Consider the following 18,296-nt stretch of genomic DNA (forward strand, 5'->3'; position numbering starts at 1 on the left):
GCCACCATGCCCAGCTAATTTTTTGTATTTTTAGTAGAGACGGGGTTTCACCATGTTGACCAGGATGGTCTCGATCTCTTGACCTCGTGATCCACCCGCCTCGGGTGCTGGGATTACAGGCGGGAGCCACCGCGCCCGGCAGACTGAGTGATTTTTACATGTCACGTCCAGGCTACTCAAATATCTCTTCTTCCTCCCTGGGCTCATAGAGTCCTCACAGAGCACATGGAAGTCAGGAGAGATGAGAGGATAGTTTAATGTTCTACAAATATTATTTCTTTATTTAGGGAAAATGTGCCTGCTGATGACCAGCCGCAAAAATGGAATCCAAACTGTACTGGAATGCTTTAAATTACTCTGCAGTTTTTAAGCATACGGTCCTGGCAGAACTTTTAAGAGTTCTATATGTCTGCCAATTTCTTTGTCTAATTATGTTGAAGATCATATTTACCTTTCCTACCATTGGATATGGTAGATTTATAAAGATTGTCTTTATAAGAGTTATCACTTCTTCTCAGTTGAAACTTCAGAAGTGGCATGGGCTCTCTTAATATATTCTTGTTCAAAATTACTCTACAGTAGTGTAACCGCAATTAATTATTTGCAATTTAATTTGGGATCCACAGGAGGAAAAGGTGAAACATGATTTCCAAGTAGTTATCTTTACCGTCATGATTTAATGACATACATTAGCCATACAAATGCAAAAGCAACGTAACCTGGGGACCAGATTCTAGTACTTTATGCATAGAAGCAGCAAAGTGATTCTCATGAATCTTTACAGGAGTCAAATCCACTGTAAACCTTAAGGCAATGACTATAACGTATAGCCTGGTGTTCTTACAAGTCAACACCATCTAGGAGAGAGTAGTTTGGCATGCGAATTTCAAAAACGACTGTTATTCATGTGAACACCCAGTGGACATGAAAGTGTATTTAAGCACAAATAAAAGTTTCTTAGTTTTAACTAGTAGTTAGGAGTATTTTTAAAGCTGCAGCTCAATAGAGAATGTTTAAGCAGAATGATGATCACAAAAGTAGTGGCACATATCTGCTGCAGTGACTACATAGATATGGGACTTTATTTCTTTTTTTCCTTAAATCTGAAATATTGACAGATTTTCTACTATGTGCTTGGAACTGAGATTAGTATTACACACAAGTTGCTAAGTAGAATGGTGATTATTTTTCAAATGTCTCCCCTAGAACGCTAAAAAGAACAGAAACAAAGTCACAAAAATAACTTTATAAACTGTGTGCTTGAAAGGAAATGTGATTCTGGCCTTCAGCCTGGCATATATTAAGCTGGGAAGTTGTTACTCCATCCTAACAAGTGAAAAGCTGAAGGAACAGAAAATCAACAACCCTTTTCAGACCCACAGAAAAATAAAGACTCAGGACAAACCATTACCTCTAAAAGTAGAGAAACAAGCAGACAGGTAATGAGAATCACAACATAGCAAAGTAGAAATCCGTGTAGGAAACAGTACCAGATACTTCATGTTATACTTTCAACAAAAATTACAAGGCGTACTGAAAGGCAAAACATAAATTTGAAAAGACAGAACGAGCATCAGAGCCTGACTCAGATATGGCAGGGATGTGGGAATTATAAGATCAGGAATATGAAGGAATAATGTTAAAGGCTTTGCTAGAAAAAGTACATCCAAGAACAGATGGGCAATGTATGCAGTGAGTTGGACATTCTAGGAAAGAATTAAATAAATTCTAGAATCAAAAACACTGTCACAGAAAAATTTTAAATGCTTTTAATGGGCTGGACATGGCTGAGAAAGGAATCTTCATAGTTGAAGAAATGTTAATAAAAACTTCCAAAATTGAAAAACAAAGCAAAAAAAAAGACTGAAAAAGTTAAAATAGAATATTAAAAGATTTGAGACATTACATAAGGCATAATGTATAAACATAGGGAAAGCATGAAGGAAAAGAAAGAGAAAAAGGAACAGAGGAAATATTTGAAATGATAATGACTAAGAGCTTCCCCAATTAATGTGACACCAAACCAAAATTTCATGAAGCAGAGAAAACACCAAGCAGTATAAGTGCCACAAAGAAAAAAAAAGGGCAACAAGAGAGAAGGAAAAAGCCCTACACTTATATTCAGGCATATAACATTCAAACTGTGGAAAATCCAAAATAAAGACAAAATGTTGACTGAAGCCAGAGGGGATAACATCTTATTTATAGAGGAGTAATTATAAGAATGACATCTGACTTCTCAGAAACCAGGCAAGCAAGAAGAGAAGAGAGTGAGAAATTCAAAGTATTGGGGGAAAAAAATCCACCAGGCTTTAATTCTGTACCATGCAAAATTACCCTTCAAAAGTGAAAGAGAAATAAAACTCTCTCAGAAAAACAAAAATTGAGAGAATGTATTGTCAGTAGACCTGCCTTGCAGAAAAGTGTTTTTTAAAAATAGTTCTTCAGAGAGAAAAAAAATTATACAGATAAGAAACTTGGAGCTGCATAAAGAGAAGTATTAGGGAAGAAAAAAGTGAAAATAAAATAAAATCTTCTATTTCCTTATTCTCAATTGAGCTAACAGACAACAGCTTGTTCAAGATAATAACAATAATGCTTTCTATGATTATAACTTATGAGAAAGTGAAATGAATGAGAGCAATGTTACATGGCACGAGAAGGAGGAATTAGGAATGTAATACTCCAATACACATATAAAATATATAAATTAGAATGTCTATACTATAATATTCCTTTAACACAAGAAAATGTGCAAGGTGTTATAAGAGAGTTAAACAGCAAGAAGTGATTTAAATTGGGTAGCTAGGGAGAGCCTCTCCAGGGGAGGGTATTTAGGATGAGGCTTGAAGGATGCACGCTAGCCAGATGGAGAGCTGTGAGGAGTGTTGTGAGCAGAAGTAAGAGAATGTATCAAGTACCATGCGTTTTGCCTTGAGAGAGACACTGAAATAGAGCGAAGGTGAGAGGTAGAGAAAAGGATCCCAGGGCAGGCTAGAGAAGGAGGTCGATTCCGTTTCCACGAGGACTTTTAAGTGATGGGATGCTGATGTGTTGGATTTTATGAGACGTGCTGACCTGGGGTATGACATGATCTTAGTTTTATTATAAGATAATTATGTTTGCTATGCAGAGGATTGATTAATTGTCACAAAGCAAAATTGGAAGTACAGAAAACAATTAAGAAGCTACTATGTAGTTTCTGGGAAAGGCAGTGGCGGTTTGGTCTAGGTACTTAGAAGTGGTATGGAAAAAGTGAATAGATTTGCACACACATACACCTGACATAAAAACAGAACTGTTATTTCTTGGCTTATACATTTCTAGCCATATTAGTTTTACTATAACATTGGCATAAAAGAATCAGGCGACAAAGATGAAATCCGAAGACTCTAAGGCATGCCCAAGCCCTATCACAAAGCAATGGTGAAGAATGCTTCATTCTCTAACAAAATAACTGGACCTTTCAGTTCGGTTGTAATTCAGTAGCCTCGGTTCTAAGTAAAGTGTTTCTTTCTAGGTAATCCCTGAAATAGTCTGTTTCTTTAAGAATCTGTCTTTTAAAATTCTATTTCAAGGTTCCTCCTCATTTTCTCCTACTGGTGACACGGCCTCATTTTCTGTCAAGGAACCACTAAATTTCTTAAATCCCTGCCAATATCTTTGAATCTTTCCTATTTGTCATCTTCCAAATTTAACCATTTACTTTTATCTTCATATGTAGCTATTCCCACATGCCTTCAATGCACTTTAAAACATATAGTATCTTACTTAAGTCCAGGCTAGAATAAATCCTCTGGTGCATGCCCCCTGATGCACATGTGCAAAACATATTTAGGACATTTCCTTGAGCGATTCCCAGCTGGAAGCCACGTGCTCCAGGAATTCAGGAAATATTATTCTGCTGTCTCTGGCTTTCATTAGTATGTTGGGAAACCCATTGGCCTAACTGCCATTTTTTATGGGAAATCTCTGTTTTGTTGGCGGTTTTAAATTATTTTCTTTGCTTTTCTTGTTTTGTAGTTTATTCTTTCTGTGTACCTGGTGTGATGTTTGTTGCCTTTCCTGAATTTAAGGTTTAAATTTGCTCATTAACTCTAAACAATTCTCACGTTACCTCTTAGACTATGACCCGATCCCACCCCATCTTTATTCTCTCCTAAAACTCTGATCAGAAGTATGCTTGACCTTTTCATTTTCTCTCCTATAGCTTTCCATGTCTCTTTTATATGTTTATTTCCTTATCTTTGGGTTGCCTTCTACATAATTTCTTTAACTCTATCTTCCAATTCAGTAACTGTCTCAGATGCTGTTTAGCTGTTCATTATATTGCTAGACATTCTGCTATGCTCAATTCCTAGTCTATCTTTTCATTTTTAGTCAAAACCTTTGTTTATTTAAAAATCATATTAAGGAATCTTACTGCATATTCTGTAACTGATCACTCAAAAACCTTCTGTGATGCTCAACCACAAAGAAAAATCTGTAGATCCACTGAAAATAGAATATCCTTATAGCCGCCTTAGAGGAAAGTCCTGTGCACAACTTCTGCCCACAGAATTAAATTCTGACCCTTCCACTTACTGGTGAGGTGATTTTGAACAATTCCTTCACCATTCTGAGTCTTAGTTTTAATATCTGTACAAGACAGTATTAATTTCTATCTCCAAAGAATGCGGTGATGATTAACTTGCAAACATATATTCAGTATTCAGAACAGAAGGCAGGAAATAGAAAATATATTTGCAAAAGGAAATAGGAATAAGAATAAAAAAACTGATAGAAAGCTCTTTAAAAAAAAATCTCATTTAAAAGCTACAGATTCCTCCAACAATGGTTCATTGGCTCTGTTAGCCTTTAGAAATAAGTGCGAAGCAAATCACTAACAGAGGAACAATTAAGTCAAATTGTGAATAGCTAATTACTGCAGAAAAAATGAAATTGAAATTTTTAGAAAATGCTGTATGACAAAAAAATTACACTTTATTAAAATGTGAGAATATCGGCAAAATGTAGACAGGAAATCAATAATACAAGTTAAATCCAGCTATTGCTGTGGCTGCTCACAGTCCCATGCTGAGGAAGCTCGTCCCTCTGTGGGTTCTGGGAAAAAGGTTTGTTATCCAGTAGTGATGAGAGCCAGGAGCCCCAGAGTAGGGAGAGAAATCAAGTGAGAAATGCATCCTCCACGCGTGAGCTGGGAAATGGGCCTCAACACTGCGACTGTTGTTGTTGGGCTCATTTCAGCTGTGCTGGACATTAGAAACAGGGGCCAGACACCTCATATCCACAGGGAATGTAACTGAATCTGCTTTCCAAGAACCTCAACTTTAGAATTAAGCAATATAATTATCAAAATAAAAAAATAGTTAAAATTCTTCCCCAAACAAATACTCCGTCCAGATGGTTTTATAGGTGATTTTTACCAAACATTCAACACACAAATACTTAGAATTTTATGCTAATTTTATGAATATAAAAGACGCTACCCTTACATATGTAGTGTAAAGCATTTATTGCATTTGTGTCCCAGCAGAAATATAAAAGAATATTTGTGGCAACACTGGTTGCCATGATCTCAAGTGGAAACAGTTCAAATTCCTAACAACTGATGAATAAATTTTGGCTTATTGACGTAATAAATCCAGAGGGGAAAATGGTGAGTCACAGCTAGACATCAGCCTGGACAAACTCAGAAATTGGATGTTGGGGAACAGAAAAAGAAAGTCACAGAAAGGCTGAGGGTGGTAGTCCCAGCACTTTGGGAGACTGAGGCGGGCAGATTGCTTGAGTTTAAAAGTTCCAGACTATCCTGGGCAACATGGCAAAATCTCTTCCTTACAAAAAAAAAAAAAAAAAAAAAAAGGTACAAAAATTAGTGGGGCATGGTGGCATGCATCTGTAGTCCTAGCTCTTCAGGAGGCTGTTTGAGCCCAGGAGGTCAAAGGTGCAGGGAGTCCCGATTGTGCCACTGCACTCCAGCCCGGCCTAGGTGACAGAGCAAGATCCTGACTTGAAAAGAAAATACACGAAATGACTACTTTGTTGTAAGGGCAAATCAGGCAAATCGGGACAACATATTGTTTAGAGAATAATTCATAAGTGGTTAAAGAATCTAACATATTGGTTAGACATTCAAGAATCATTCATTCTGGAATGCTTTAAAGAAATTCAAGGGAGTAGTTCAGAGGAATCTAGGCTAGCAGTTATATGTCCCAGGGGGGGGGGGGGGAGGTGATGTGATGTGAGGTGCACGGGGCAGATTTTAAAGGAACTGGTGACATCATTTCTTAAAATGGATACATTACTTTTAGCATCATTTTTTAAGCTTAAAACATGCTAGATAAAATATTTTGTAATTTTGATATATTTAATAATTTTAAAATAATAAAAGGTAAAGGACATTCAAAGGAGGCAATTTAGACCGTTATTCCATAATGTCATTATGATATTAATACCATGGCTCATTAGTCATTCGTGTTCTGAAATTCAAAGCATTTTTAGTTTATTCAAAAGTAAAGCAAAGTAAAAAATGTTTTGCTTTTACGATTGGCTGAATAATTTGGAATACCTTTGCAGAGTGGTTTTAATTCAAATTCAAATTAAGTGGATTAACCGTGTCCTCTCTCAAAGATAAATACTTCCTTTATTTCCGCCATGTTGTACTCTAAGCATTTAAACTGTTTGCTTTCAGAAAGCTATTATCTTTCTGGATGTGATAGACAATTTCCAAATATTCCTGATCATATTTGTAGATTTGAATGGGCCCAATTGACATACACATCTTATGTGTCTTCTGAGATATTAACTGCAGCTTGCCTCAGTCTCTGACTCTACAGAGAATTCCAGTGGATGTCAAATGAATGAACTGGAAATGCAATCATTTAACACTGAGCCAAAATAGGCCCTTTCCCTGAAAGTGATTTTTAGAAACAGTGTTCTCTGAAGCAGAACATTCTGGAGTACTATATCCCTCAAAGCATTTGGGTTCTTTAGCTTAAATGCATATCACTCCTCATAAACCATTACCTACCTTAAAATTCTGGAGTGCAAAAATTTGTTGCTTATAAATAGCATATTTATACGTTAAATATCTGCAGCTTATGGGCCTTCATTCCTTTTTTATTCTTATTGTCTCAAAGACAATTTCTAAAGTGATTTTAGAGATATGGAGTAGTAAATGAGGTATTCCTGAGAGAGAGCCTGAAGTGAAAGCAGTTTAGTTTGAAATGTTCCAAGTAATCATCTGGCTTTATATGTGTGCTTCAAGTTAGGTTAAGGTGGGACAAGAGAATGAACACTTGCTCTTGCACCCGTAATTAAAATGGCAGGATCTCAGAGTTTCCTAGAATAGAATCTCATGTCAAGTTACTAAGAAAAATATTGTGCCCTTTTTGCGTTACCAGCCAACTATTGACAATGTGATGCAGATTTTGAATGAACATTTTGTTTTGTATTTTGACATCACATGCTTATAAAATCACAAACTATTTGTATTAACAATTAAACTGTTAGTTTCATAATTCGTTCATTTTCACATATATTAATTTTTCTGTGATAAGCGCTAGCTCTGTTTTCTGCTTTCCAGCTTGCTAATTGGTTCAAAACAAAACCAAGATTTAATGAAAACTCTGTTCTTAACATGATGGTTTGAAGTATGTAATTTTATTCTGGTTAAAACAAAATAAGAGAAATGTTATGTGAACTATCTATGGGCTGAAACATTTACTATGGTTTTATCTTAACATAATTTAATGGGTTATTGTGTCTACTTCAACAGCTGCCTTGAGGCTAAGTTTGTTTGTTTGTTCAAATGGCTACCATCAGTCAAAGGAGACAGGCATAGTCAGCTCATTAGAGCCTAAGCTGATGTACTAATGTAACTTCTAAGTCTGCTTAACATCACAAACTTTCTAAATGCTTAGCTATTAAACAATAATTTTTTTCCTAGCTGTATTTAGAAACAAATGAGGATTTTCATCCTTTTTATATGGAAATGATGACCTTTAGTAGAAGAAAATTCTTTTTCATTTATTTACAATGACTAAATTCTACTGCTTGTAAAACTTTAATTAGAAAATAATGTTTAAATGTTGTAGGTAGATTTCTGTATGTGTATTTCTGAATATGGATATATTTATATGCATAATGACAGAATAAAGTTATTTAAATGTAAAATGTAACATAGATATATATCAAACATAACATATATACAAACATATAAATATAACATACACATATAAGTTATATAAATACATATAAATAAAAGTGTTTTTTTACGTATAAAATACCTTAAAAAGATTTTGCATCAGGCTAAAGATTTTATGTGAGTATTTACATATATATTTCTACATTTCTAACTTTAATATATTAGAAGTGGCCATCCTTTACTATTTTTACATAATTTTTGAGTATTAATTTACCATTAAGGTGTTATTACTGGTAACTGTAATAAAAAATACGTACCGTGGTCTCTACCCTCAGGTCTTTGTTCTGAGAGAGAGTTTTTAAAATCCTTACAGTAGGGGTGCTGGAGGAATCATTTGTTCTGTATTTGTTGTTTAACCCTGGCTTCTGATAGAGCTCCTTTGTAAAGTCCTGAGTGACAGGGGCGTCTTTTGTTTTAACAGGGTCGCTCTCAGTGGGCTTCTGGATAGCCTTAGGATGGAGGCTGGTTTCCCGGGAAACCACCTGCGTGATGAGGGGCTTGGAACTTTCAGCCCTACTTTCTAACCTCTAGGAAGGGGAGAGAAGCTGAAGGTTGAGTTGATCATCAGTGGACAATGATATAATCAATTATGACTGCATAATGGAGCCTCCATAAAATCCTGAAAGGCTGAGTTCAGAAAGCTTCCAGATTGCTGACTAGGTGGAGATGTCTGGAGAGGGCATGGAAGCTCTGTTTCTCCCCACATCTCTTACTCTTTTCATCTCCTCTGTCTGTCTGGGACCTGAATCCTTTGCAATGTCCTTCATGATAAATGGGAAAATGTAAGTAAGTGCATAGCTGAGTTCTTTGAGTTGCTCAAGCAAATTGATGGAACCCAAGGAGGGATGCTGGAAACCCTGGTTTATAGTTGGTCAGTTAGAAGCTTGGGACTGTCACCTGAAGTGGGGGCAACCTTCTGGGACTCAGTCCTCACGTGTGGGGTCTGGTGCTTCCTCCAGATAGAGTCGGAATTGAACTGAATCACAGGACACCCCGCTGGTGTTCATGGAAGCATTGCCTGTGCTGGTGGAGAAACCCTCACATGCATTTTGGTAACCAGAGGTGAAGTATTACGTTGAGTGTGATTGACTGTGTAAGAATGTAGGGAGAGAAACAGGTTTTTTGTTTTTTTCTTTAAATTACTATGAATGTGTAGATGTGTTATATCATTGAAATATTTCATGTAAGTTTCTTCTGAAGCCCTAAATTAAATTAAATATCAACTATATAGACCAGGTATATGTTAAAGACTTAGGTGTCATCCAGCATTTCTTCTGCCTGCCTGCTGTCTCAGAAAATTGATCCTGTCATCCCTCAGGAACCTTTAGACAGGTACTATGAGAGTCATGCCTTGTAAGCATTTCCCTAAGTTTCTGTTTTGTATAATTTTAAGACCATCTAAAGCCATGTCTACTCATTTTAGAGGAATCTGTGCTTAAAAAACAGAACATGTAGAATCTGTTCTTTTCACCAAGCAATAATTTTAATAATCAGAAAACACTGACAGGCGGGGTTTGGGGCATAGGACACTGATGTCCCCGATTTTCAGGAGAGCATAGTGCTGACACCTAATTAGACACCCTTAACAGAGCTGGGCATGCTATCATCACACAGAAATACACTTAAAGTGATTTCTAATTTTGGATGCATTTCCTATACTGTCAAACTTAACTAACCACTCAGCTGAAATGTTTAGAATTATTTGAAATATTAAGTGTCAGTGACTCGAGTATTTTAGATTGCGTTTATTATAAGTGAGCTCTAACCACCATTCAGTCTTGTAATAGAGATCTCATTTTAATTATTTATAGTTTGCCTTGTACAAATAAACAAGCAAATAAATATGGTTTTTAGTTATACTAAAGCAAATTTTATGTCTAAATAAATTTATATTCACCTATGATTATATTTATAACTGTTTAGTGATGTGTAATAAAGTAATTTTACCATGTGTATAATAAACATTTGTTTAAAAATGAAAGACAAAATGTATGGGTTTCAAAATAAAAATAACAAGCAAAATAATTTTTGTTTTACCTTAGTTACCTTTCTTCTTTCCTGTATTTTGAAGTTGTTTTGTGAATTTATAAATGATAAAGTGAATTCTCTGAATCTTCCTTGTAAAATACTTTTTTAAAAGTACTACGTACTTCTAAAGAGTCTTTATATATTTATTCTATTTTCATCTTTGCTTATTTATTTGTGAAACACATGAAAATAGCTATCAAAGAAAAGGCATTATTTTAAAAACTGTTTCGAATTTGCATGAGTGGATATGCACCCCTTTGTTTTAATAAGAATGGTATCATAAGCTTTTGTTTGTATATTTGTGGTTGCTTTTGCCATTAAGGCTAAAATATAGGATGTGGTGCATTCTGCTGTTTGGTTTTCACATTCTTTTGTGTAGCCTCTTACATGCTGAGAGCGGGTTTTGCAGACTGGAGTGCATGACTCAGGATCCTGGCACCTGGAAGTGGCTATGGCCGGGAACATGTAGGGTAAAGGCTGGGCTGGTGGACACTGCCTTTCACCATAACCTCAAGGCAAATCAGTTTATGTGCAGAATGTTGACTTTCTGAAGTTGAGTGAGACAGAGTTAAGAGGTTCTTATTCTTACCATTTTTCACTGATGTCATTAAAGTCAATTCTTAATGTTCAAAAACATAATATTTTAGCTTTACTTGCCCTGCCTGATCAGTTGTCCAAATGGTAATGTTTCAATCCAATGTCTCGTCGTCTTGGTTATTTTTCTAATTTTGATTGATTTTATATTTTGAATGTATGTGCAGCTCCCAGAAAATGTTTTAGCAAGTGGGCAATTTGTAAAATATACTAAAAATTCATAAATAATTTATGACTGTTTTATAATAATGTTATCATTCAATACGTGAAATAACTGCCAAATACTTGTTTTATTCTTTTATTCCCTTTCTCTGTCCCTGCAAAATTGTGATTTAAATATGCGCTTATTTCTGTTTGTAAAATATAATGCACATTTATTTTGGAAAGGTTAGAAAATAAATAAAATATAATAAGCCAACATTTTTATCCAAAATCCCTTCACTCAGAGAACCGCTGAGAACATTTTGTAAAAACTTTTTAGTTTTTCTCCCTTTAAAATACACATGGCTCTCATAGCACATTGTAGGTTCATGTCTATATTTGGCTTTGTGCAACCAACGACATAGCATGAGAGCTTCCTCCTGTCTTTACATATATCAGAAGAGCTAGTGTTGCACAGAATTTAATTAAGAATTCTACTACTACTGGATCATGATACTATTTTATAGTTTTAACTACTTTCAATAATGTGAAATTAATCATGGTTCATAAATCATCCTGTGCATATTCAATTACATGCTTAGGCTGTGTCTTGAGATACTAAATTATTGAGTCAAAGTGCATGAACGTTTTAAGAATTTTTACACATATTAACATGTTGTCTTCCAAGTGTGCACACCTACACATAATAGCATATAATTTCATCAAGAAATTGGTCATTTCCTTAGCCTCTACTGAACACTAAAAATGACCTCTACTCCACACTAAGAGTGAAAAGGCAAAGTGAATTTAGGAATTAGGCCTAATGAGCCCATTAACCAAATGGGCATTAATTTGGTTCTAAACTTGCAAGCAATAAATGGCACAGGGAAAACTTATGATGATATAATTCATGATACCAGGGACAGAAATTCAATAGGAATTCTTAGAAAGAAATCTTTTTGAAGAAGCTAAATTGATTATACATATTTATTATTGATAGAAGCAGTATTTATTGGGTGGTTTAACAATTATGAATATGAAGTGCTGGAAACAAGTTAAAATGTAATTCCATAAAATTAATTTTCCAGAAGGTCTATGTGATTTTTTTTCAAATTGCTCATATTGCTTTTCACCTCTAAAGACAGATATATAAAAAAGTAAATTTTAGGATATAGTGCAAGTGCAGATAGGTTGAGTTTTCTGTCAAAATCTTGTCTTCGAAAAGCATGTTTCAGCTGAGCTTCTCTTAAATAATGAGTGATGGTAAGTCAGAGATTATACACTGTATTTTCAATGGAATCACAGAGTAAATTCATGCATAGGGATTTTTTTTTTACATCAAAGAAAGGAATGATGTAATAAAATCATTTTACAACTCAAGAAGACATGAATTTCATTATCTTCATTCCCAGACAGAAAATGCATGTACACAAGGCAAAGATAAGAACATGAACCTTTTTTTAAAACACAGCTGGGACTTGGCTGCAGATTCCAATATAGAGCTTGTGAATTAGATAGCTCAAGTGGACACAGCTTTTTGCCAAAATAGAGGTGTCCTAGGAGTCTAGCAACCAGATAACTAGATGGTCATTTGTTTTTCCTCAAGCTCTACTGACCTCAATCTTCTCTCTCACAATGCTCGTGTTTTACAAGGGTTGTAGAACAGGAGAAGAACTCAAGAACGAAACAGCAAGTGTGTACAATTCTCAGACTCAACCATCCTGGGCTTTCTCTGTCATTTACCTATACAATTTGCAAATAGTTCTATCTTTTAACATTGCAGCAGGCCTTCACTCAAAACATTATTAGGTGATTTAGAAACAAATTACAGTGAGAAGAGAATGATACCAGAATATCAGCAAATATTTTATCTCAGCAGAAGGGTTTAATTGGCTTGTCCACAGATTACTCCCATAGTATAGATTCCATATGTATGGAAATGTTATTAGGGTTACTCTCTATGGAATCAAAGGTCAATAAAATGCCAGCAATGTTACAGATCCTTTAAGGTTATTCGTTTCAAATACAATGTTCTAAAGCAGAACAATGTGTCTGAAGTTGTTAGTTTCTTCTGTGTCACAGATGATGTGACAATCATCATGCATACCTATTATTTTAAAACAAGACAGCATCAATTTATTATTTTCTTGGCATAATGGGTGAGAAGAAAAGGTAAGATTCTCTTAATTAGAAAAGGGAAATTGTTATCTATATATCTTCTAATATTATATACACAAATTTATAAATGTGAATATCACTTATCATGATTAATTGGGGAAAATACCCTTAAAGATGAAAGATTCAAGGATAAGTATTTTATGATTATTATATGCTGAAAAAGAATAGTCATATATGTAATGCTTCATCTCTTAAACTCTATTAAATTATTTCTTTCAGTGTGCTTTCATTATTTAAAATTCTATTTCATCCAGCAGAATCAACAACTCTTTTTCCGTGCTGTCTGTTCTGATATTCTCTTACAAGCAGCTGCTAATTAGAAGAGCCTGTGGTCTCAAGCCTCTGTACAAAATCTCATTTGTCAGCACTGGGTGAAATAATGTAGTCCTGAGAAAAAAAAGGCAAAAGAAAAAAAAAAAAAAAAGAAAAAAAAACATAAAACATGGATTACAGGGGAATGCAAGATTTTGTTTCTATAAAAGTGTTACAAATGTTTTACATTTTGTTTATCTTTCAATTTGGGGGGTCAAATACTGGTTTTTAATTTAACTAGTCAATGATATTAACATTTTACTTTATGGTTCATTCCTCATATTCATGATCAGAAAGGCTCCTCAACTTCCGGTGCAAATCAGCCTTTCTCTTATATTCTTATAATCTCCATTCCAAAGAGCTTCTCTGGGCGTGCTCCTCATCTCAGGCCAGACAACACTTGTCCACCAGTTGTTTGGGACAGTTATCTACTGAGTCATCCTTGACTCTTTTCCCTCACATTCTATACTCAAAACATAAGCAAAGCCTGTTGTTTTTACATTCACATACACCAAAAATCTTAGAATTTCTTCTTACCACTAAAGTCACTACCTTGGTGCAGGCCGATGCTATCTCTTGTTTGGACTATCCAAGTAATCTCCTCACTGGGTGCCCTTCTGTGAACCCTGAAGTCCTAACCCTTCCTCCACCTTCTCCCATCAGCTGTGGGAGTGACCTCCTAAAATGTAACCCAGATTTTCTGTGCTTTTTCACTAATAACCGTTCATCAGTTCCTGGAAGTGCTTTGTTCAAATGCCATCCTATCAGCGAGGACCTTCTTGACAACTCAATACTAATAGTATGTCCTATTGCTCATTCTCCCAGGTACTCTTTTTTTTTTTAATTAATTTTTAAAGAAAACTTTTGATTTGCAAAATTATCGTAAAGATAACAGAGAGAATTTCCATATACTCTATACCAACGTCCCCCAGTAGAAACATCTTATATACGGATGATACATTTGTCACAACTGAAGGAATACTATTGAATTTTAATTAAATTCCTTAATTTATTCAGATTTCCTCAGCTTTTTTCATAATGTCCTTTTTCCGTTATAGGGTCCCATCTAGGATGCCACATGACATTTAGTCATCATGTGTCATTAAGCTTCTCTTGACTATGACAATTTCTCACTTTCCTTGTATTTGAGTACTATGACAGTTTTGAGGAGTAATGGTCAGGTATTTTGCAGAATGTCCCTACAGTGAGATTTGTCTGATGTTTTTCTCATGATGACACTGGGCAAACGTGTTTATTGGAGGAAGAACAGAGAAACCATGCCTTCCACATCACATTGTATCAAGAACATCTTTGATCAATAAGACTCACACTTGCTGGTGCTAAACTTTGTCACCTAGCTTGAAGTAGTTCTTTTCAGTTCTCTTCTCTGCATAGTTATATTTTTAAAACAATGAATTTTCTATACTGTATTCTTAGAAAGAAGTCACTATGGTCAGCCCACTCTTAAGAAGGGGGAGTATGCCATTTGGAATTTTTCTGCATAGAAGATTTCTCCTTTCTCCATTTTGTTTGTTTTTAATTATTCAGTCATTTATTTATTTCTATATTGATACATGGATACCTCTTTTATACTTAACATTATACTCCAAATGCTACTTTGTTTTCTCGCTCAAATTATTCCAGATTTGGCTCATTGGAGCTCTTCAGTTGGGTTCTGGTTTCCTTTGACATGCTTGTATCATGGTGGGTCTTTTCTGTATGTTTTTTAGCACTATTTTACTTTCTGGCACAACAAGGTGCTCCAGGTTCATCTTGTGAATTTCCTAACACAGGAGTAGAATCAGCCATTTCTCCAAGGATTCCTGATACTTTTCACTGGAGAACTGTGTTAGAAACCAAGATCAAAGCACGAGACTGTCTCCAGGGTGTTGTTTTCATCCTGTCAGCTGACAGAATAAAGAAATGTATGTGTGTATACATATCTGAAAAGATGTATACAAACATATATCTTCAAAAGATGCCTGCACTCCCATGTTCACTGCAGAATTATTCACAATAGCCTAGAAATGGCAACATAAATGTTGCCAGGACCATAATAAGTACATTAATACATAAATGGCTCAGGAACATAAATGTTCCCTGATGTATGAATGGAGAAAGAAAATGTCAAAATACATACAATGGAATAATATTCAGTCTTAGAAAGAAATTCTGCCATATGCAATGACATGGATGAACCTGGAAGACTTCATTCCAAGTGAAATAAGCCAGGTACAGAAGGGCGCACACTGCATGATTTAACTTCTATGAGGTATCTTAAATAGTCAGACTCACAGAAACAGAGTAGGATGGCAGTAGCCAGGAACTGATAAGAGGGGAAATTAAAGGGGAGTTGATGTTTGACAGGTATGAAGATAAATAAGTTCTAGAGAACTGTACGACACTGTGCCTAGATTCAACAATATTATATTGTGTACTTAAAAATTTATTAAGCATGTAGAGCTCATGTTATGTGTTTATACCACAATGAAAAATGAAATAATACAAATAAATAAAATATTTAAATATATCTATATTTAAATATAAATAAATAAAAACAATTAGTGAAGAAAACAAAAAATACTTACGGACTTTGACACATGCTTAATGTATTATATTCATCACTATATCATCATGTAGAATAATGTACCACCTCAAAAAATCTCCTGTCCTTCACATACTCAACCCCACCCTCCCAAATTCCTTGAGATAACTGATGTGTTGACTTTCTCTATAATTTTGCATTTTCCAGGATGTCATAGAGTTATAATCACACAGTGTATAGCCTTTTCAGACTGGCTTTTTCATTAAGCAATATGCATTTAAGGTTCATCCATGTCTTTTCATGACTTACTTATTTTAAAATTATTAATATTATATCTTATAGACCTTAGCTTTTTAGCCCAGTTTTAGGTTCACAGCAAAATTGAGCAGAAGGTACAGAGATTTCCCATGTGCCCTCTAACTCCTCTATATGCATAGCCTATTCCATTATCAACAACCCCCATCAGAGTGGTGCACTTGTCAGAACTGATGAGCCTACATTGACACAATAATTGCCTAAACTCTGTACCATACTTTACGCTTCACTTTTGGCAATGTACAGTCTAGAGGCCTGGGTAAATGTCTAATGACATGTATCCACCATTGTACTATCATACAGAGCATTTCATTCCTCGATAAATTCTCTGTGTTTCGCCTGCACATCACCCACCCAGCACCTGACACCACTGATCCTTATATGATCTCCGTAATTTTGCCTCTTCCACCGTTGCATATAATTGAAATTATACAGTAGGTAGCCTTTTCAGATTTGCTTCTTTCAACTTAACACTATGTATTTAAGTTTTCTTCATGTGTTTTCATGGCTCCATGTACCCTTAGCGTTGAATAATATTCCATTGTCTGGATGTACCGCGCTTTATTTATTCATTCACCTACTGCAGGGTGTCTTGGTTCCGTGCATGTTTTCGTTCTTATGAATAAAGCTGCTATAAATATTCATATGCAGGTTTTTTCCTGGACATAAATTGCAACTAATTTTGTGAAATGCCAAGGAGCATGATTGCTGGGTTTTATAGTAAGAGTATGCAATTTTTGGGAGACACTGCCAACTCTCCCATTCTGTAGGCTGTTTACTCTGTTGATGGTTTCTTTTTCTGTGCAGAAGTTCTTTAGTTTTAAAAGATCCCATTTATCAAATATTGTTATCTTGCAATTGCTTTTGGCATCTTCGTCATCAAATCTTTGCCGGTTCCTATTTCCAGAATGGCATTTTCTAGGTGATCTTCCAGTGTATCTGAATTAGGCTGGTGCAAAAGTAATTGCTGTTTTGCCATTTCACTCTGTTGCCCAGGCTGGATTGCAGTGGCACGATCTCAGCTCACTGCAACCTCTGCTACCCAAGTTCAAGTGATTCTCCTGCCTCAACTTCTTGAATAGCTTGGATTACAGGCGACTGCCAATGCACCTGGCTAATTTTTGTAGTCTTAGTAGAGTTTTGTAGTTTAGTTCAAGACAGGCTGGTCTTGAACACCTGACCTCATGATTCCACCTGCCTTGGCCTCCCAAAGTGCTGAGATTACAAGTGTAAGCCACCACGCCCAGCCTGGCAATTACTTTTGCACCAACCTAATAGTTTTAGGTTTTACGTTTAGGTCTTTAATATATATTGAGTTGATTTTTGTAGATGATATAAGGAAGATGCCCAGTTTCAATCTTCTGCATATGGCTAGCCAATTATACCAGCACCATTTATTGAAAGGGAGTTTTTTCTCTATTGCTTATTTTTCAAAGATAAGATAGTTCTAAATGTGTGGCTTTATTTCTGGGTTCTCTACGGTGTTCCATTGGTCTATGTGACTGTTTTTGTACTGATACTATGCTGTTTTGGTGACTGTAGCCTTGTATTAATAGTATAATTTGAAGTTGAGTGACGTGATGCCTCCAGCTTTTTATTATTATTATTTTTTGCTCAGAATTGGGTATTTGGGCTATTTTTATGTTTCATATAAATTTTAAAATAGATTTTTTTTTCTAATTCTGTGGGGAATGTCATTTGTAGTTTGATAAGAATAGCACTGAATCTGTAAAGTGCTTTGGGCAGTGTGGCCATTTGTCAATATTGATTGTTTCTATCCATGAACATACAATGTTTTTTCGTTTATGCCATCTCTAATTTCTTTCAGCAGTGTTTTAAAATTCTTGTTGTAGAGATCTTACACCTCTCCAGTTAGCTGTATTCCTCTGTATTTTATTATTTTGTAGCTATTGTGAATGGCATTGTGTTCTTGATTTGGCTTTCAGCTTGGATGTTGCCATCGTACTGGTTTTT

The 18,296-nt window shown here is 35.3% G+C and overlaps 1 long non-coding RNA gene across 1 annotated transcript in view; it reads right to left on the minus strand.

Moving 5' to 3' along the window:
* The window catches only part of LOC116527453, a 22,137-nt gene extending 13,539 nt beyond the window's left edge, over nucleotides 1-8,598 (minus strand). The window contains exon 1 of the long non-coding RNA XR_004258547.1: nucleotides 8,479-8,598. This is a non-coding gene — a long non-coding RNA (uncharacterized LOC116527453). The remainder of the gene's footprint in view (nucleotides 1-8,478) is intronic.
* Nucleotides 8,599-18,296: the final 9,698 nt, after the last annotated feature.

The sequence above is a fragment of the Sapajus apella genome, unplaced genomic scaffold, assembly GCF_009761245.1.
Source record: "Sapajus apella isolate SASKATOON/1434 unplaced genomic scaffold, GSC_monkey_1.0 scaffold54, whole genome shotgun sequence".
Classification (NCBI taxonomy): domain Eukaryota; kingdom Metazoa; phylum Chordata; class Mammalia; order Primates; family Cebidae; genus Sapajus; species Sapajus apella.